Below are 22,417 nucleotides of genomic sequence, written 5' to 3'. Positions count from 1 at the left end.
GCTGGCTTGTCTCCATTCGAATTTCCATCGAAAAGTAATTATTTTAGGGGCCGTGTCTCAGTGTTAAAACGCCTAAATGTTCCTCAGTCATTTCATCTGCATTCACACTGCCTGAAACCCCAATAATGCCCAGTGGATATGCTATGAAATGCCAATCCATACTCAGCTGCAGCAGGGTGCCAGAGGTCTTTGGTGTTCAGCCATGTCTCTAGTGTGCAATCAGGAAGTTAATGTTGCCGCATTCTCTGTGTCCCAACTTTTAGGGCCTTATCTTACACATCGTGGTGCCAGGCTCAACGCAGGTCTTGTTGCTACAGTATTGTACACCAGACATATTAATCATTATTCTGACAGGTGCGGGAGTTGACAAGTTGTCAAATGAACCTTGCGCACCCAGGGGCCTGTCAATGAAAAAACTAGGTGTGGTCAGGCGCATGATCACAAATTGCTATTTTAATGCCACTAAAAATGATAACCTCCTTGCTCTTAATGGGAATGGCATTGTACTGTATATGATCAAGGGACCTAGAGGTGCTACACTATCACCATGTTGTCTAATGATGTCCAAATGGCTCTCGCAACGACCTTCATTCAGCCTTCTTCCTATCTGCAGAATAACACAACGACTTATCTCTCAGATGTGCGCGTTAGTCCTGGAGAACACAATGACTTATCTCTCAGATGTGCGTAAGTCCTGGAGAACGCAATGACTTATCTCTCAGATGTGCGTTAGTCCTGGAGAACGCAATGACTTATCTCTCAGCCGTGCGTTAGTCCTGGAGAACGCAATGACTTACTGAATTTAGTGAATCCATCTCTCTCTCTCTCTCTCTGGATGGAGCCAGAGCTTCCAGCTCAGGTTATCTGTTTGCATCTGTATAGAGGACAGTGGGGACCAGCTCGCTCCCACAGACTCTACTCTGTAGTTGACGAGCTGCAAAGCATCTTCCCCAGAAATGTGCCACATCTAAGGCACCACTGCACGGCTGTCGTCTGACACCATGCCACACTTGTGCCATATAGAATAAGGAATGATCCGCAACACCAGGTAGCTCCCATTCACAGTCTTGTTTATTTAGTTGGTGATGTTTTGAGTCATGCGGCTCTTCCTCAGACATCAACAAACTGTGAATGGTCTGCCTGTGGATCATTCATTATTCTTGTTAGATACTATTGTACTGGATCCTGCACCCATCCAATTTTGGCTTGGGATGTGCGTGGCTTTACACTGCTTGTACACTCCTAGCATGTATGAGTATATATATAAGTATAAGTACACATATCTTTTGATCCCTTGAGGGAAATTTGGTCTCTGCATTTATCCCAATCCGTGAATTAGTGAAACACACTCAGCACACAGTGAACACACAGTGAGGTGAAGCACACACTAATCCCGGCGCATTGAGCTGCCTGCAACAACAGCGGCGCTCAGGGAGCAGTGAGGGGTTAGGTGCCTTGCTCAAGGGCACTTCAGCCGCTTTCTACTGGTTGGGGTTTGAACCGGCAACCCTCCGGTCACAAGTCCGAAGCGCTAACCAGTAGGCCACGGATGCCCCATGTGTATTGCCTCACTGCTGTCGTCTGACACAATGCCACATCCGGGCCGCATCTGCGCCAGACCCGTGTCCCAAAAAGACTGTACCTGCGTCTGTGCCGGCCTCTTGTGATACTGCTGCCCCAAGTTTTCAGGGTCTTGTCTGATGATAGGTGTGTGGATAATTTGTTGTGTGCTGACCTGCTAGCTGATAAATGATCCGTCATCCTCTACTCTCTCTCTTTCACTCTCTCTGTGTCTCTCTTTCACTCTCTCTCTTCCTAGGGGAGCTGGGAAATAAAAGAACTAAGGAAAAGAGGCTGAAGGAGAAAGAAAGGAGAAGAGAGAGAGGAAGATAGTAAAATGAGAGAGAGAGAGAGAGAGAGAGAGAGAGATTGCGGCATGGCTATATATAGCCCCTAATGTAATGTGACACTGTGTGTAAGAGATGGTGACAGTGGGAGATGAGCAGAGGTGAGTGGTGGGAGAGGTGGCCTCTGCTTGTTTAGACGGATGGTAGGAAGAAAGGAGAGGATGTTTTTTTTCTAAAGCAGGGGGAGCTGGTTAGCTGGACCTCTTCACTCATATCCCTTTCCCACCAATGCAGCTCTGGTGCTGGTTCAGAGTCAGAGCCAAATCTCAAACCGGTTCTTTGGTTTTCCACAGAAATAAACCTGGGTCTGCATCAGGAGAACAGGTTCCAGCTCAGCATCTAGGTCAGTCACTACACATGTCTTTAGTGCTCACATATAGATGCAGTGTATAGTTATTGTCAACACACTGCCATACAGGAGACTAAAGGTGGTACAATCTTTTGACTTTATAGGGTCATCAATTTGTATATCTTTTTTTTTACTTTCGCTATTTCTCTTGAAGCTATTATTGTATTTTTTATCTTATTCTGTTTAAATACATGCTTTTAAAAAGAGAGATCTATAGCTTCTGATAGTGTTCTATCTGTGACAGGATAACATGAGTGTTCTATTGGAGGACCTGATGTAAGGACCTCAAATACCAGCATTCTAAGAATAAGCATTCTCTCTCTTTCTTTTAATCAGTTTGTTTTACTATCTCTCTCTCATTATCTCTCACTCTCTTCCTCACTCTCTCTCTCTTTCATTCTCTCACTCTCTCTCATACTCTCTCTCTCATTCTCTCTCACTCTCTCTCTCTCTCATTCTCTCATTCTCTCTCTCTCACTCTCTCTCTCTCTCTCTCTCACTCCTGCTGCTCTTTCAATTCCCTTCCTTTTGTCTTCAGGCCCAGATTTGCCAGCGGTGGTTAAAATACTGCAAAACGCAAACTGTTCCATACCTTGCAAACTGAGAAGCAAGTTTTCATTCAAGCAAAGCAAAACAAATTATATATGCAGACCATGGGCAAAAAAAAACAACAAAACAAAACAAAAAAATAAACAGGGTGTGCCCACTTTGTTCCCCAAGCATCGATCTTTCTAAATTACAGTCCATCAGTACAGAGACATGGTGATAATTTGCTGACCAACAGTACATCTACAGCGGTATCCCTCATGCATAGCGACACACGGCTCTCACCAACTAATGCCCCTTTGATTGCCTCCTTCCATGATGTCAGCTGTGGAAAAGTCAATGCAGGCAGATAGCTGAGGGAACGAGCGAGTTAGTGTGTGTGTGTACGTAAGGAGTAACGGATTGTGTTTGGATAAAAAGGGCGTTGTGTGTCTTGGCAGCGGTCCGGTCATTATTCACTCTAGGCTATTTGTTCGTCTCGTCTGAGTGGCTCTAATGAACTCAGCCAGGAGGGCCGCAACTGGACCATCTGCGCCGGGTGCTAGACACAGGCCCACCAGAAACTCCCAGCAGAACCTGTGTGGTCTGGGGATATGAGGCTAGCATTCCACTCACTCTAACTCACCAGTCCTCTAAGCCACTGGTTCTCAAATGGGGGTACGTGAAGGCACTCCAGGGGGTACATGAGATTTTAAAATATACATATATTTAAAAAGTAGAATCCATGCAAAAATACTTTAAAAACAATTATTTAATAAATATTTCAGGAAAATATAAGTTCATAAAATGAATTTTATATTTCAGTAGGCTATGGTCACTGTTTTCACTACATTAGTTTGAATCATTTGCAATAAATTTAGTCAAGTATTATTAAAACTTAAAATGTTCAAAATAGTTTTTTCTGAATGTTTGAATTTTGTATGTGTTTATCAGTTCCAAAGTTTAATAAATTAGACACTGATGGCACAGTGCTCTGTTTTAAGTCTTTTTTTCTCAACTAAAAATGCTTTGCGCTGGTTAGGGGGTACTTGGCTGAAAAAATATTTCACAGGGGGTACATCACTGAAAAAATGTTGAGAACCACTGCTCTAAGCTACTAGCAAAACAATTCCACTGCCTTGTGGTAGATTTGACCTTCTCTTCATGGTGGCGCTTGAATGACTGTTTCAAAGCGGGTATTCCATAACAGTGCATCCCCCTTCCTGCGGTTTTCTGGAGGAGGAGGAAGGTCTCTTGGCAGAGAGGATGAGGTCAGAGGGAGTCTATTATGACATACTGTGGTATTCTGTTCTTTACTTCCATTCTCTTGTGTCCATAAGCAGAGATGGTGTTCTAAAGGGTCTTTGGTACAAGGAACTTTAGAGGATCAGGTGAGGGTTGGTTACACTTTCTTAACTGCCATCAGGAAAGAACAGAGTGATCTGTCAGCCACTGTTTACTGTAAGCCTAATGGCTAGCACTGTTTACTGTATGCCAAATGATTCAAAGAAACCTCATCAAGCACTCATTACTAACATGAAGCTGATCAGCACACTGCCCTCAGCTGGGGCCATATGTTCCGAACTGACTAGAGCCCCCACTGAGCTGGGGTTTGTTTATGCCCAAACACATCGTCAAGTGTGCAGGTTGTTGCTGTGTGTACCACTGTAAGGCTCCAGTTGCTTGCCTTGCCATGTTGCACTGAAGCTGGAGAAGTCGGTAAAGCTGTGGCTTGAGGGACTGCTGCCCAGTCTGACGTGGTCTGGTCTGGTGTCACTATGGAAGGCAAGAGACGAGCATTCCGTTTGCTCTTAAGTGTTCTAATATTAGCCAGCCCTGTTATTTTGTGTGTGTGTGATTTAGTGACATGAACTTAATTCATCTTTATTTATGTGGCTGACGTCTTTATCCAACGTGACCTACAGATGCCAATATGATAAATGTATAGACACCTTCCAGATGCACGTTATACAGTACATCCCGTGTCAAATTACACCCATTTGTTGATGTCAAATGTTTCCAAATAGCTTAATAATGTCAAAGTCTGTTAGCTGAGTTTTGTGACAGTTACAACTTGCACCTGACCATATCACATTAATGATCTACTTGGTCCAGCGTTGTTGCACCTTCCCCTGCCTCTCCTTTGACAGAGGTGTTGACAGGTGGGGAGCAATTAATGGCTGTGTCAATGGTCAGTATTATCTTTTTTTCAGTACCGCGTTATCTTGGCCTGGCATGCTATCTGAGGGCTTGACACCTGTACTTGTGAGCGCTCGTGGGAAATTGAAGAAAGCCATTTGAAGAGAGGGACTCAGCTAGCCCTCGGGCTCCTCAGCCTTCTCTTGCAGAGCTGATCGATCCTCTCATGCCTTATCGCCCTCACATAGGTAAGACACTGTTTTAGACCTGGGGGCTTCGGCGGTTGAGGGGGCTTTTGACCTTTGGTTGAGATGGGACTTGACCTTTTCCAAAAGGACTTGAGCAGTGCTGCACATCAACCTTCAATGAAACTTTGTTCAAATCCTTTCCAGAAATTTCTGTCACTCAGGGAGAGACAGGGAGATACAGTGAGGAAGAGAGATAGAGTCAGCCATAACCCATACAACATAACCCACTGGTTCTAATTGTATAGCCCACTTGCTTTTGATAGGCTATGTTGTTTATATTTATGTTGTTTATTGATGCTGTGTGAAACGCTACCCATACCCTGCATCATGATCAGTGTTTGCATATTTAACATGTTTCATACACTCCTTGCAACAATGCATTTTAGTTGTTGCTTTTACCTTACTGAAAGCGATACGCTGCATGCCAGTTTATGTAGGCCTACAATCTATGAAGCTGTGATCTGTCAATCCCTCTTCCCGAACAATTTGACAACAGCTAGTTCTGGAGCATTCAACTAGCCTGCACACGCTTCCTGAGTTTTTCTGTCAAAATCGTTGAATTTGAACAAGTAAATGTGTATGTGTAGGGTGTATTTCATACATAGTCTGGCAACCTTGAGGAATGGTTGACGAAACAGACGAAATTAATGGATCCTTGATTTTATAATTAAGCAATATAGCACGAGTGAGAGTGGGGTTGGTCTTGGATATTCCCACGGGTGTTGTTCGGCCGTAGCCACGAGGCCAGAGTTGGCAACCAAGACGCTGTCTATTGAAAAGGGAACTATGTTTTGATGCGTAAGAACGATGTTGAAATTAACATTTTTAAACAATAATGTGGTGTTTTCAGATTATTTAGTTTGTGGTAGAATTGTTGTATAAAAGCAATATAGCACTCGTGATCGTGGGATTGGTCATGGATATTATGGGAGTTTTCCAGGAGAAATAACAAAAACGGGAGGGCGCCAGGAGATGACCTTGAAATACAGGAAAACCTCAAGAACGGGAGTGTTGGCAGGTATGTTATAACCTATATTAGAACCATTGTGAGTCCCTTGGATTTTCTTTCAAAAAAATCAAAATTCACCCATAGAAGGTTTCTGAAGCTGGGGGTGCTTCTACATGACACAGAGAGGGGCACAGGTGGAATGGGTGATTGGGTGGGACAGGTGTGGGATCTTTAAGGAAAACTCCGGCAAGTTTTCACATGTTCTGTTTCTCGAGGTCACAGAGTATTATCGGTACAAAAAAAAAACAACAACTGTGCTACCTAGCTCGAGTTGCTGCAGTTACAGTGCTACACATTGGGGGCATTTTATAAATCTTGACTCCTGGGAGGGTGGAAGGGTCTTGGTGCCCCCTGCTGACCTCCAGCAGGCTTCACAGGAGAAATGGCTCTGTAATGGCGCTCCTTGCCTTTTGTTAGTTTCTCAGAATGTCAGAGCCATTTACAGCCATCTGCGGGCCTCGACCTCACAGGCAGACAGACAGAGAAAGAGAGAGAGAGAAAGATGCTGTGTGGCTTATGAAGCGACACACACAACACAGCCAACGTCCCAACGGAGCTTTTGGAAAAATGTGGCTGGCACATACAGTAGAAGTAAATAACCACTCTATAATTGAGGTGGGGATGATTGATGTTTGATGATTTTGTGTTTGTTCATTGGGGGGGGTCATTGACAAATAGGGCATTTATCAAATAAGACAAATGAGTTCATCCATTCAATTTTCCAATACAATAAAACGTTTTGGTATAAGGTGCCATAATAAATAGCAAACTAGTAATTACCTAACCCTTTGTTAATATTTGTTAATTGTTATTGAAATATCTATTTGCCACAAGTTAATAGTTTTTTCATCATTAATTAAATATTAGTTGTTTGCATAAAATCTGTATGTTAATGTTTTAACAAATCTATTAACTAATATTGTATTAATATGTGTTAATAGTTAACTAAATGTCTTTTTGGCAGTAATTAACAGTTATTTCTTACATCATTTAAATGTTAAATGTTTATTTACAAACTATGTTAATAGAAACGTTAATGACTTATTATTATTTAACTAATTGTTATTAAACTGTGCTTCTGCCTATCCCAATATGAACCACTCCCCACCCTTACAATAGATAGATACTTTATTGATACCCAAGGGGAAGAGATTGTGCAGTCTTAGCTGTGGTTAGTGACATGATGCTATTAATGGGGAGTTTTACATAGCCAATATAAATGTAAATGACATGTTATTATTTATCATTAACTTTTATATTAGCATATAGTTTGTAAATAAACATTAAACATTTAAATGATGTAAAAAATAACTGTTAATTAGTGCCAAAAAGACATTTAGTTAACTATTACCAAATATTTTTTTCAAAACTATTTAAGAGCTAGTAAACTAAATAAATAAACTAATTGATAAAATAAAATAATACAATTATTATTCCCCCATATTTATTATGACCGCCGCTAGCGAAGCTAGCGAAGCGGTCATATAGGGATTGTCAACGTTTTTTTTCTTTTTTTTTCCCGTCATCTACTTCCTGAATTTTTGGTCAACGATACCCGGGACACCGAACCACCGGGACACATGAAATTTGGTGGGTATGTAGCCCCACTAGACTTTTACGGAAAAATTTCGTTTCGTCCCTGGGGTCCACTCCCCCCCCCCCCCCGTGCTGGGCCCCCCGAACCGCAAAAAAAGCAGTTTTTCCTAAATAACTACCTGAACCGTGGCACCGAGGATGAAGAATCTTTTATGGTATGTTGGTCTCAAGGGCCCACATCAATCTGGCCCATAATCACTCATTTGTGATTTGCACCCCCCCGGTAAAAAATGAAAATGCAATATTATTCTGCTTTAATTGCCCCTATCTTCAGTTAAGATGTTCAGAACTGCACCAAATTTTATTTGTATGATTGACCTGGCATTCTCTGGGGGTATGCCAAGTTTCGTAGAATTTCATCCATGGGGGGGTCTTAAAAAAAATAGATTATGTGTACATTTAGTGACTGTACACTCATTGGCCTGTAGATGGCGGTGCACACATATACACATGCACACACACACAGGCACCCACATACTATCGGTATTAGAACGGCCGATACATAATTACAAATTCTGAAATTCAGTAGGATTAAAAGAAAGCCAAATTATATATTCATCATCATCATCATGGCTGCATTTCCAGTATTGGCGATAAGTAGTCGTTTGTCCACTAGATGGCGCATCGTTGCAGTGAGACGTAATTTTGTTGGAAGTTAAACGTGGGTTGGAATAACAATGGACGCTTCCTACAAGGACTATAGTTTACCGCAGAGAACGTCTAATAAGGATAGGATGATGTTCACATGAAATGTAATTCCCATTTCTTCTTGAAGCCGAAATAAATCTGAGGATGTTTATCGGACATGCTTGTTTTTTATTGCAGGTACGTTAATCTTATAATATCAATAAGGACCTAGGTAATGTTACCGTTAGCGTTGGTTGAGTGATGGAGGCCAATTTGATTGATTGCATTTGTAGAAAACTATAAATGCGGTTATACCAAGCAAATTGATAGCAGCACTGTAATTGTATCTTTCGACTGTCATTTGTTGCATGTGCTACAAAAATCATTCTGTGCAATGGAAGATTTACCAACGTTACACCGGTCTGATAGGCTACAGTTTTGCCTATACATGCGTGAGACTGAGACGCCTGTTTATTTTGTTTTAAGTGCGTGCAGGGTGTGAGAGGGGAATCGATGTGCTTTGATTCCAGTTTGGTAGTTGTAGTCTGTGAAATTAAAAAGCACGTGTGTGTGAAGTATCCAAACAATGACACCTTCATTTCATTATGGCTGCTTTAGCAACACACCTTAAGCTACTGTGTAGTGGGTCCCATTTAGAAGTGGCTACTTCATTCCCGCTTTCCTTGACTCATGGAGCTGCGTGAATTTTATTACAACTTTTCGCCACGATATGGCAGTTTAAGTCCGCTTGATACTGTAAGGCGTAAGCCATTGGTTTCCAAAGGAGATTTTATTTGTGTCGCCAGCATAGCCTATTGACAATTTATGTTGTAAATAGGCCTACCTTATAAGCCTACCTGTAGCTTAGGGAAGTTAACAGCTTTCTATTAGGATCTAGTGTGTTAGTTACAGTTTTGTCATAACTCCCTGATGCATTTTTGCATTTAGAATAGCCAGAGCGTGAACAATATCGGGTGCCTATGGACTAGGCTTGGTGAACCCAGCCTGATCTGCCCGCTATTTATTTTTTGATTTCTTAAAAGATTGAGGTTGGTCTGGTGAAAGCCAGACTAGCCATGGACCTCAGTTACACAATGCAAGGGAACATGAATCAGCCTATATTTGCACGAACAATAACGGACAACAGCTCTTCAACTTTGGCCCGTTAAAATGTGTATGAACAGTCTAGCGACGCATTTCATCAAGGCCCATTTGGACATGTCAGTTATTTGCACCACTAGATGTAAAACAGCATTTCGTTTCAGACTACTGTTACTTAATTTGTGCATTAACAATAACGTTTCAGACTACTGTTACTTAATTTGTGTATTGACAATAAAGTATTACATGAACTAAAGATGACTAAAATCTTATGTAGAAGAAGAAACATTCACAAAAAATCCATCCATCCAAAAATAACCTTTGTTTTTGATAGCTGTTGAAAACGGCACGGAACTGACAGAGATGTTTTTGTTTATAAATAAATAAATAAATAAATAACATTATGCTGATACCTTTTGCTTTTCCCAAATACAATGTAGCCTACAGGTGTAAGTGACCTTTCATCAATCCAGTTGCAATGGATGAACTGTGATGAACTGCCCTACTTGTGATTGTTTAGAGATGTTAAAGGTTTTATAACAATGCTACATCTTCTTTGGCTATTCTACAATCTATTCACCTTTTCAGCACCAGTAGGCTACTCTCTGTGCAGCCGCACACACACACTCAGGCATGCCAAACAAGCATACACAAAAGTTTCAAGAGTGGGGGATGGAGTAAAATATGGAGACAAATTGAAGTGTGATTTATTTTCGCGGAACGGATGTACAGGACTGAGCGGCGGTCATATTTTGTAGCGCTATGCGGTACATCTAGTTTTTAATTTCCCTTACCTTTTAATTTCTATATTTAATACTTTTCACATAGTGTTAATTTGCTCGGACGGTTGTGCCACCTGACATTTTGAGGGTTTGAGATGACAAAACATAAAATATATATATATAATTTTTATGATAAACATGTTCAAATTATACAGGTTTTATAGAACATTATGCTTGTTATGAATAATTTCAAATTATTTTAAACCAAAGTAATGGACTCGGACACATGAATCTGCATGTCACGTCATTGACCCATGTGTGTTTTTGAGATGGTGTTTATTTCTCAGAAAATATATTGCACTATGTTCAGATGGAAGCTCCAAACAGCTCTATCTAATGAGTATTGATTACCCTTGCTCATTTTGGTTATTGTAAATGTTTTTCCATTTCTTCCAATTCTCTACATTCTGTTACAAATGAACATAAGCACAGCACTTTCATGCATTTTTTTGATGCTTTCATTGACAATATTCCTTGATAGAACGCATGACTACACACTTAACTCCTCAAACATCCAGGTCAAATATACATACACTACAAAGTAGTCATTACACACTAAGATCAGTTAAAACACTATCATAAAAACATGTTACTGCAATGAATAATGTTGCTTAGAATTTACCCTCACAATAATCTCTTCACATGAAAAACACAATTTATAGGATACTACAGTATTGTTGAATTTCCTAGTATTGTGATGTGTTCTTTAGAACATCAATTATTTTTTGATAGTTGCACACCAAAATGAAGTAGTTTCACTTTGATGATTGTAGGTCTAGGCTTTCCCTACTGCATATGAATATCAATTTGTGAAGTTCGCAATTTTTTGCAGTTGCTAATACACCAAATCTGTTAGCCTCTTTGTGGCACAATCATGGAAACTACTACTACTACTATGTATTGTAGCTTAGCAATTGATTTGGTAACCATGAACACATTCTCTGCTTAAACTCATTTTGCAAGACATGAAACACAATTTTCTACATTAGACATATCTTTCAAAACTACAACACATAAGTTTGTTTTGGTAAACACTACAATAAAAATACACTGCTCAAAAAAGTTAAAGAGACACTTTGAAAACATCAGATCTCAATGGGGAAAACACATCATGCTGGATATCTACAGTATACTGATATAGACTGGGTAATGTGTTAGGAACAAAAGGATGCCACATTGTTTTTTGGAAATGAAAATGATCAACTTACAGAGGGCTGAATTCCAAGACCACCTCAAAAATCAAAGTGAAAAATGTATGCGGCAGGCTAGTCCATTTTGCCTGAATTTCATTGCAGCTCAATTCAAAATGGTACTCAGTAGTTCGTATGGCCCCCAGATGAGATGGTGGATGGTGTCCTGTGGGATGTGCTCTCAGATGTGGACACGGCCATCACTGAGCTCCTTGACAGTCTGTGGTGCAGCCTGGCTGTGTTGGATGGACCAAAACATAATGTCCCAGAGGTGTTCTATCGAATTTAAGTCAGGGGAGTGTGGGGGGACAGTCAATGGTATCAATGCCTTCATCCTCCAGGAGCTGACACACTCTCGCCACAGGTGTCCAGCCATTGTTGGGCACCAGGAAGAACCCAGAGCCCACTGCACCAGTACAGGGTCATACAATAGTCTGAACATTTCATCCCGATACCTATGAGCAGTGAGTGTGCCGTTGTCTTGCCCGTAGAAGTCTGCATCCCTCCAAGGATAGATAGATAGATAGATAGATAGATAGATACTTTATTGATCTATCTATCTATCCTTGGAGGGATGCAGACTTCTACAGGATATACCTCCCCAGACCATCACTGACCCACCACCAAACGGGTCATGCTGAATGATGTTGCAGACAGCATAACGTTCTCCACGACATCTCCAGACCCTTTCACGTATCACATAGAATATACTTTTAATGTTCCCATGGGGAAATTTGTCTTGGATTTATCAAAGCATAATCCAGTGATATACATACATCAATAGGGATATGACGGAGAACACATTACATAACTAGATGTACCACAGAGCGGTACAAAATATGACCGCCGCCCAGTCCAGCACATTTTTTCCACAAAAAGAAATCACGCTGAAAGGCCTATATGATTCTGTCACTCTAAATTGCATTATCCACACTCAATTCTCACTGGTATCTGCTAGACAACAAGTACCAAAACATGATTAGTTCATAGATTTCACATGTAAAATTCATTTTATACAACCCCACCTCCATCTTGCCTGTAACATAATTCTGAGAAATTCTTGATTGTTTGTGTTATGTTTATGTTATGTGTGTGGGTGTGTGTGTGTGTGGGTGTGTGTGTGTGTGTGTGTGTGCGTGCTTGTGTGTGTGCCTGCGTATGTGCCTGTGCATGCAAGCGTACATATGTCTACTGTGTGAGTATGTGTCATACGTATGATTACTGTGAATGTATGTGTGTGTGTGTGTATCTGTTTGTGCACATGAAATGGGTTAACATGACCCCTGGAGGCAAACATACGGAAAAAAAATCCAGTCCAGCGGGGGGGGGGCTACAGATCAAAACGAAAAATGATGGTTCCATGCTATCCATGTGGGGGTACATGCCCACCAAGTTTTGTGTACCCCGGTCTTTCAGTGTCCCGGGAATCCTTGTTGGTGTACGTCACTAAATGTACACATAAAGGGTGTCATAATGATCCTACACTTTTAATTTACACTTTTACAATCACTTTTACACTTTTACAATCCTACACTTTTTTGCTTTTTAATTTTTAACTAGGTGGCGCTATACATGAAATAAGTGGTAATGGGATGGGTTGACATGCCCCCTTAAGACCAACATACATAAAAAAGGTGGACCTCCTAGGCCCTACGGTTCTCGAGATATTCACAGAAAACTGTCTCCGGCCACCTACAGGCCAGTTGGTGTATAGTAACATAAATTAATTTATTGTGTGGCCCCCCATGAACGGAATTCCACAAAACTTGGCGTGCATACAGAGGGTGTCATAATGATCCTACACTTCCAATTTCGTGCAGTTTTGACTAAGTTAGGTCACAGATACCTTCAATTACAACACCTCATTTTTACTTTTTTGTGTTTAACTAGGTGGCGCTATACATGAAATGAGTGGTTATGGAATGGGTTGACATGGCCCCTTGAGATCAACATACAAAAAAAAAATGGGCCTCCTAAACCCTACGGTTTTCGAGATATTCACAGAAAACTGTGTCTGCCCTACCCTCCTTTCGGGGGGTCCAGTCCAGCGGGGGGGCTACAGATCAAAACGAAAAACGATGGTTCCATGCTATCCATGTGGGGTTACATGCCCACCTAGTTTTGTGTACCCCGGTCTTTCAGTGTCCCGGGAATCATTGACGGAAATTTGGGCATGCGAAAAAGAAAAAAAAAAAAAAAGAAAAAAAAAAAAAGCTGACTAAACCTATATGACCGCCGCTTCACTGCGCGCCGGTCATAATAAATAGGAACATTGACAACATGAGCTACACAACACAGGATCCCATTGACACAAGAATGTAAACTCATGAATGACCATGGAGTTCCAATTAAACTTACAGAATAGTTAGATAGACTAAGGATGGCAATTAAAAACTGTAAATGGATGAGTGAAAATAAATAAAATAAGCATATGGTGCAGCCCAGGTTTATGCCTATTTAAGTTGCTTGTTAAAAATACTGATTGAAATTGGAACATCATCATTTTTAAATCACTCACCCCAATAACTTTCGAATGAGTGTATACAAATTCTAAGAATATATTTAGCAAGGCACAATAGCAGTCTTTGCATTGTGTTGCTAGAGACTCGCCACTAATAAGATAGATTTCTTGATAATGCACTGTCCAAATAAGAGTGAAATAATCAACCGATTAGTTTACACCAGATTTTTCTAGATCAGTGGCGTAATCAGTGGCATTAAATAAGTTATGTGAGATCAATGCGCCTGACCAAAACTCATTTTGGTCACAAACTAGCAAAAAGATGTTGCACCTTGCCTACTAGCAAACTATTTTTTGTTTTTATTATTGCAGTGACTAAACTAGATGTCAAAGGTTGTTGGTTTTATCCACCTAAACATAAGTCTCCTTTCTTACCACTCTGCTGATTTTCTTCATCTCTGCTTCACTGATCAATGTTTCCCATTCCTCTCTATGCCTCCATGCCATGGCCTTCATGTCTACAATGACATGGTTGTAATCACGCCTGATGTTCCTGTGCTGTTGGTGTCCATATTCAGATGGTTCACCTATCGCTCTTGTCATTTCCTGTTCACAGAGGGATGCTAAGACAACGGCTGCTTTGTCTGCTTTGTATGTCCTCTGACCGCTCCACCAGTACACCTGTTCAGGTAGCTGTGTGCCTGCATCCCAGCCATACCTTTCCATTCGAGCCCTAACCTTTGAATGCTTCTCTAAAACATAGCCACACATCCAAGACAAGAGAGTATTGACTGGGCTAAGAGGTAACTCTGTAGATTGACCGGTCATGTCGTAAGTGGATGCTGAACAATTGCAGCTTCTGCTTCATCCAGTTGATGATGAACTGATGATGAACGACTGTTGTCGTGGTCTGATTTGGGGCTTTTGAAGTGATCTAGAGAGAAGATACTGTGTTAATTACACCAGATCAAACAAGCACACACATTACCCTGCTAATCTTAAATATACTGGCATTGATGAATAAGAATTTTAATGTAAATCTAATAAATAAGGTTAATATAATGGTTGACATAGCATTAAAGTTATGCACTGGAAACAGGACCCACTCTTCCAAAACACTATTAGCCTACATGTGTTTTAGCCTGGCCACACCCACTTAGAACCTCCTTTCAGTGAGATACTAGTCTGGCACTTGACAATACACTAACCTTTCCCTCACACAACAGGTAGGGCCAGTCAGCGATGAGAAGGGGTGACGCTATAGTTTGGAAATTGAAAATGGCTATGGTAAACATTAGTAGCAATACCTGCAAACATTAAAAATTGCAGTCGGAAGAATGTGTACATTCAGCATGATTTTGTGATCAGACGTCAGGCGCATTGTCCAAAAGGGGTATTCTTCTGTTTCTTAATCAGTCATGGGTGTGTTTTGGGGCGTAATATCCTTTAAACCAATGAGAGTGGCATCTGTCGTTCTCTTTAACAGCACGCAGCGCACCTTCAAACAGTGCATCGGTATTTTGACAGTCAGCGGCGCATTTGAACACGAGACCTTGTATGGAACATAGGGATATCACTAAACCTTGCTTTACTAAAACCTGTTTGTGAATAGCAGAGTATAGCCTACATGTATCTGCCTTTGCCTATTACTGTATTTGAACTCATAGGCAAAGTGAAACTAACTTCACCATGGTCAACAACAAAACAGTTCTACACAGTAATTTACTTTTTCTCTATTGACTGACAAGGGGTTGCCATCAAAAACATAGCCTGAAAAAAGCTATGATGGGGCCCTTGATCTTAACTGATAACTGCACACAAACTATTACAGTAATGTGAGGATCTGAGAAAGAACACAAAAACACTTGAACTTCAGAAATATCAAATAGACCACAGGTTGCTTTAACTCCAGAACTCCCCTTTAAATTCTATCTTTGCAACTTCTAATTTATGCAGTACTTCAAAACAAGTCAAGTCACAATCCGGTTCTGGACTACATTTATGACAAAGACACTTGCCCACTCCACAAACAAAATGTTTCACTTACAGTTTTGTTTTCAATTGCTTATGCACGATTTGAAAACAGGGCCGTTTTTTTAAAACATTCCACACAATTGACATAACACCACACCCAATTAGCAGAATCCCTTAGCTCTTTTGCAAAAAACACTTCAGTCAAAACTACACAATTATTTATCAAAACTCTGTTGTGTTGTCAAGTCTTTGATATCTATAAGAATAGGTTTCACTTACCTCAGTGAAATGCTGACTGAAACTGAAATATTGTCACTGTCTGCTGGGCCATATCTTCAGCTTAACTGTCCTTGGATAGAAGGAAATTTGACTTATATAAGAGTGATTTGATGACGTGCCACAACCAATAGCAGGAGATAGGAGAAAAATAAGAAAAGGGGTAATTACTTATAACTTAATAGCAACATTACTAAAATCATAAGGGTTGCTAAAAGGCTTTTGAAAGGGGCTGAAATCACAAGTCATTGACAACCTTTTAACACAGAGGTTGCATTTGTAGTTGCCAAAAGCTGTCCTTCAACTCCACATAATTGGGGGCAAGCATTGAAGCTACATAGGTATGCTACCCTGGGTTTCTACCTTATCTTATTGGAGTCTAAGTAAATATTGTTTCTATTTTTTCTTCTTATTATTGGCTTAATGTTGATTGATGTCATTGTCAAGTCATTGTCAAGTCAAGCTTTGGACAAAAGCGTCTGCTAAGAACCATAAACATAAACATAAAAATCTATATTTTCCTTGAGTCTGAGTGACAGAAATGAAGGCGACTGGTCAGAGACTCACTGCTTCCAAGATTGCACAGGCTTTTGGGTGAAGGAGTTAGATTCCTCACAACATCTCATAGAATAAACACTTTTGGCAAAACAACAGCGCAGGGCAGGCTCACTCTCCCCATTTCCAAAAGCTCCAATCAGTTCGCTAATGGGTTGAAAACCAGCATAAACGATTGTTTATTTACATGCTGGAGCCTGTCCCTTCCCCACATGTTACTACTGAAGATGAAAACTTGTCCTGCTCATACTGAAATAAGCTCCAGAATTTAAGACCCGCCAGTATAAACCAAGGGGGCTTGTCTCCATAGCAGCACTGGGCTGGAGAGTTGGACCGACAGCAGTTTTAACAGCGACATTGATCCGCCCTCAGTAAATAAACTCAACTTTAATTGGACTCTCACCATGAAGTGTTCTTTTACGACCCCGGGTTAAGGGTTTAGCTGTTCTTTACAACCCACCTCAGTGTTAAATACCTTATGCAAGCATGCTTTGATTTTTTATTTATTTTTTTCATGGCCCCTGAAACACGTCCCTTGAAGAAGGCTGATGTTGTTTGGCGTGCAACAACAAGCACAGCTAATGTTGATAAACTCTCTGCTCTACATGTAGTTGTTTTCAAGTTTGGAGCCAGGTCCATTAGATCAATTTGATTCAAGTCCTTATAATAGGAAAGAGGGTAGAACAAAGCAATACAACAAGGCTGATGTTGAGATATACTGTAGAGACCTTAATGTACAATGAATGACAATACACCTGATACTTTACACACATGAAATATTTTGCATAATCAACTATATTCTGTGATGCAATTCATTAATGTGCACTTATGTTTTAGAGTTTGTTTGTGATGAACTGCATCACAGAATATATTATATTATATAGCAGCACATTTTGTCAGCCATCGCTGGCCCTCTGCAGACCCCACTGTGAGTGTGCACTGTGCACCCAACAGGTCTGTGTGGACCTGTTTGAGACTGAGCGATACTCTGTTGTTGGCTTGAGTCAAGGCCTTAAAGGTAAAGTCAGGGATTGAGCAGGAAGTCTTGTTTGTGTTTATGTTTATATTTAAATGTATTGGCAGACACTTTTGTTTAATAAATAGGCCTAAATAAAAAAATAAAATAAAATAAAGTACATTATGATGTAGGGTAGGCACACTAGGTTAGGTTGCATGGTCAATATCAGGTATCACACATGTGCTTCCGTTAAAGTCTCATGGCATCAATCCAAGCCAGAGTATGAGGGAGGAGTGTGATGGATATATGATGTGAAATCAGTGGATGGACACGTGAAGACAGAATCAGTGGAATTATAAAGGACAGAGAGAGCAGGAGAGAAATGCAATTCTCTAGAGAAATCTATCTAGAAAGGCAAATTCTATTGGTTTGAGACTGACCTGGACTGAAAGGTTGGAAAGACAGAATAACTGGACTGTCAGGACTGAGCTGTTGATGTTAAAGTTATGTAATGCCATTTTGTTTTATATAGAACATTTCATACACCAAGGCAATTCAATGTGCTTTACATTGTCAGAAAACAGACCATAATTTAAAAATATCTATTTACATATAGCAACAGCAAAATGTTGGTTAACAAATAAATACATTTGATCAGATTAGGAGCAGTTGGAGCATCTTTTATGTCATCTGGAAATTGGTTCCAAAATTGATCCTCATAGCAGCTAAATGCTGCTTCACTATGTTTTGTTCTGACAGAGAGAGTGTTTAGAAGTATTTCTCCTGTAATCTGAGAGGTCTGGAAGGTATACGTATTGTTTGGTCCAACCCATTAAGGGATAGATAAACAAGCAGTAGTACTTAAAACTAGCATAGCGGTACAAAATATGACCGCCGCTCAGTCCTGTACATCCATTCCGAGAAAATAAATCATATTAATGAATTTGTCTCCATCTTCTACTCCATCCCCCACTCTTGAAACTTTTGTGTATGCTTGTTTGGAATGTGTGTTTGCGGGCCGCACACAAAGTAGCCTGCTGGCGCTGCAAAGGTGAATAGATTTGTAGCACTTGCCAAAACATTTGTAGCATTGTTATAAAACCTTTAAAATATCTAAACAATCACTAGGGCAGTTCATCACAGTTCATCCATTGCAACTGGACTGATGAAAGATACACCTGTAGGCTACATTGTATTTGGGAAAAGCAGAAGGTAGCAGCATAATGTATTTATTATGACCGCCGCGCAGCGAAGCGGCGGTCATATAGGTTTAGTCAGATTTATTTTATTTATTTATTTATTTATTTTTTTTTCTATTTCGCATGTCCAAATTTCCGTCAAGGATTCCCGGGACACTGAAAGACCAGGGTAGACGAAACTTGGTGAGCATGTAACCCCATAGCATGGAACCATCGTTTTTCGTTTTGATCTGTAGCCCCCCCGCTGGACTGCACCCCCCGAAAGAAGGGTAGGGCAGACACAGTTTTCTGTGAATATCTCGAGAACCGTAAGGTTTAGGAGGACCATTTTTTTTGTATGTTGATCTCAAGGGGCCATGTCAACCCATTCCATAACCACTCATTTCATGTATAGCGCCACCTAGTTAAACACAAAAAAGTAAAAATAAGGTGTTGTAATCGCAGGTATCTGTGACCTAACATAGTCAAAACTGCACGAAATTGAAGGTGTAGGATCATTATGACACCCTCCAAATGCATGCCAAGTTTTGTGAACTTTCGTTCATGGGGGGCCTTACAATAAAATAATTTATGTGTACATTTAGTGACTGTACACCAACAAGGATTCCCGGGACACTGAAAGACCGGGGTACACGAAACTTGGTGGGCATGTAACCCCACATGGATAGCATGGAACCATCAGTTTTCGTTTTGATCTGTAGCCCCCCCACTGTACTGGACCCCCCGAAAGGAGGGTAGGGCAGACACAGTTTTCTGTGAATATCTTGAGAACCGTAGGGCCTAGGATGACCAATTGTTTCCGTATGTTTGCCTCCAGGGGTCATAGATAGATAGATAGATAGATAGATACTTTATTGATCCCCAGGGGAAATTCATGTTAACCCATTCCATGTGCACACATGTGCATAAACAGATACACACGCACGTATGACACATACTCACACAGTGCACATACTCACACAGTGCACAAACACACATACGCAGGCAAACACACAAGCACGCACACACACACACACACACACACACACACACACCCACACACATAAACATAAACATGTACACGCACACATGCACACAATTCAAGAATTTCTCAGAATTATGAACAGGCAAGATGGGGGTGGGGTTGTATAAAATTAATTTTACATGTGAAATCTATGGACTAATCATGTTTTGGTACTTGTTGTCTAGCAGATACCAGTGAGAATTGAGTGTGGATAATGCAATTTAGTGAGACAGTTAGAATCATATAGGCCTTTCAGCGTGATTTCTTTTTGTGGAAAAAATGTGCTGGACTGGGCGGCGGTCATATTTTGTACCGCTCTGCGGTACATCTAGTTGTTTGTGCAAATAATATGCTGATTCATGTTCCCTTGCATTTTGCAACTAAGAGGTCCATGGTTAGTCTGGCTTTCGCCAGACCAAGGTCAATCTTTTAAGAAATCGAAAAGGAATCGCCGGCAGATCAGGCTGAGTTCACCCAGCCTAGGCCATGGTAGGCGCCCGATAGAAATATTGTTTAATTTTGCGATTGAGATATCCACGCACTGGCGCCCCCCCTGCGACGTGTTCGCCCCCGGTTTCAGAGCTATTCTAAATGCAAAAATGCATAGAGGGAGTTATGACAAAACCGTGACTGTTAAAAAACTATAAGCTATATAAGGTAGGCCCTATGCTAGGCCTATTACACAACATAAATTGTCACTAGGCTATGCTGGCGACCCAAATAAAATCTCCTTTGGGAACCAATGGCTTACAGTATCAAGCGGACTTAAGCTGGCACCTCTTGGCGAAAAGTTAATAGTTTTGCATATCAGTAGTAGGCCTAATACATTTCACGCAGCTGTGTGAATCACGGAAAGCGACACTTCTAAATGGAACCCAACCCACTGTACAGTAGCTCAAGGTCTGTGACTAAAGCAGCCATAATGAAAGCGTTATCATTGTTTGGATACTTCACACACACGTGTTTTTTAATCGCATAGACTGCTACTACCAAGCTGGAATCAAAGCACATCGACTCCCCTCTCACACCCTAAACACGCACTTCGAACAAACAAAAAACGTCTCAGTCTCACGGTATAGCCAAAGATTGTTAAGGCGGAGCAAGATACTTCGTCGTAGTTCATGTCTATGGGCGTGAAATGGGGATCGAATCCTGTCTGCATAAAGAGGCGTGTCGATGACGTATTGATGAGCGTACGTTGCAACCGGCCAACAGCAGCGGCATAAATAACCGGTGCACACCTGATATAAAGTCGATTTTCTCCATACTGGAATGCTCAAGAATGCTCAAAAATTCACATTCTTAACCCTATAGAACCAAGACCTTAGCATATGTGGTAAAATTCTGAGCTATGTCAATATACTTCAATGGAGCAGTTGCTGCCTCTGCTCTGCATAAAGGGGGATTTTGACCCCCCCCGTGCGATCCGGGTTCCCGGAAGTGGCTCCTGATGAAATATCTTGCTCCGCCTTAACAATCTTTGGTATAGCCATAGGCAAAACTGTATTGGACCGGTGTAACGTTGGTACAAAAGCATCCATCGCAAAGAATGATTTTTGTAGCACGTGCAACAAATATGTGTAGGTACAGCCCTGCCCTGGATACATCTCTCAACGTGCGCTCTAAAACATTTGGTGTAAATGGAGATGTAGATCACGGGTGCGTTAATAAATCTACATTGCGGCGAGTTGACACAAATTATTCACTTTGACGAATTTATGTAGTTTCAGTCCTAGTTTCTTTACTTTGAGCCATGCTCTTCCTTACTTGAATCACTTTTGAAAATAGAGGATTGAAGTAGCCTATATGGTGTTTGGGAATGAACGTTGACTCAGATGCTTTTTGAGACTTTGAGCTAAATGTCCCAGCCCGGTGTTTAGGATGCATCATAGACAGGTTATCTTTCAGGTAGCCTATATATTTTCCATTAGAAAACCATCACGTAGCGAACGTGTTGTGGCTAACTCACTTAGCTTCTGTTAGTAGCCTAGGTTATGGTCAAAAGCAAATGAGATGACAGTCGAAAGATGCAATTAGTGCTGTTATCCATTTTCTTAGTAGCCTATAACCACATTTATGGTTTTCTACAAATACATCAATAATCAAATTGGCCTCTATCACTCAACCAATGCTAACGGTAACATTATTTGACCTACTCTAGGCTATTGATATAACTTAAGATTAACGTAGCCTACCTGCAGTAAAAAACAAGCATGTCCGAGTCCAAGAATAAACATTCTCAGATTTATTTCGGCTTCAAGAAGAAATGGGAATTACATGTCATGCAGAAATCATCCTACCCTTATTAGACGTTCTCTGCGGTAAACTACAGTCTTGTCCTTGTAGGAAGCGTAGTGTCTTTCCAACCCACTTTAGATTAACTTCCAACAAAATTACGTCTTACTGCAACTGTAACGGATGCCAGCTAGCTTAGCTGTGCTTGTGGAACGTTGGTAAACGTCACTCCCCGACGCCTCAAGAGTGCTGCCGGCATGCGAGCCAGTAGTCTGGGCTATTG

The sequence above is a fragment of the Alosa sapidissima genome, chromosome 11 (genome assembly GCF_018492685.1).
Source record: "Alosa sapidissima isolate fAloSap1 chromosome 11, fAloSap1.pri, whole genome shotgun sequence".
NCBI classification, from domain to species: domain Eukaryota; kingdom Metazoa; phylum Chordata; class Actinopteri; order Clupeiformes; family Clupeidae; genus Alosa; species Alosa sapidissima.
The sequence above is the reverse complement of the archived record's forward strand: the minus strand, read 5'-3'. Positions refer to the sequence as shown.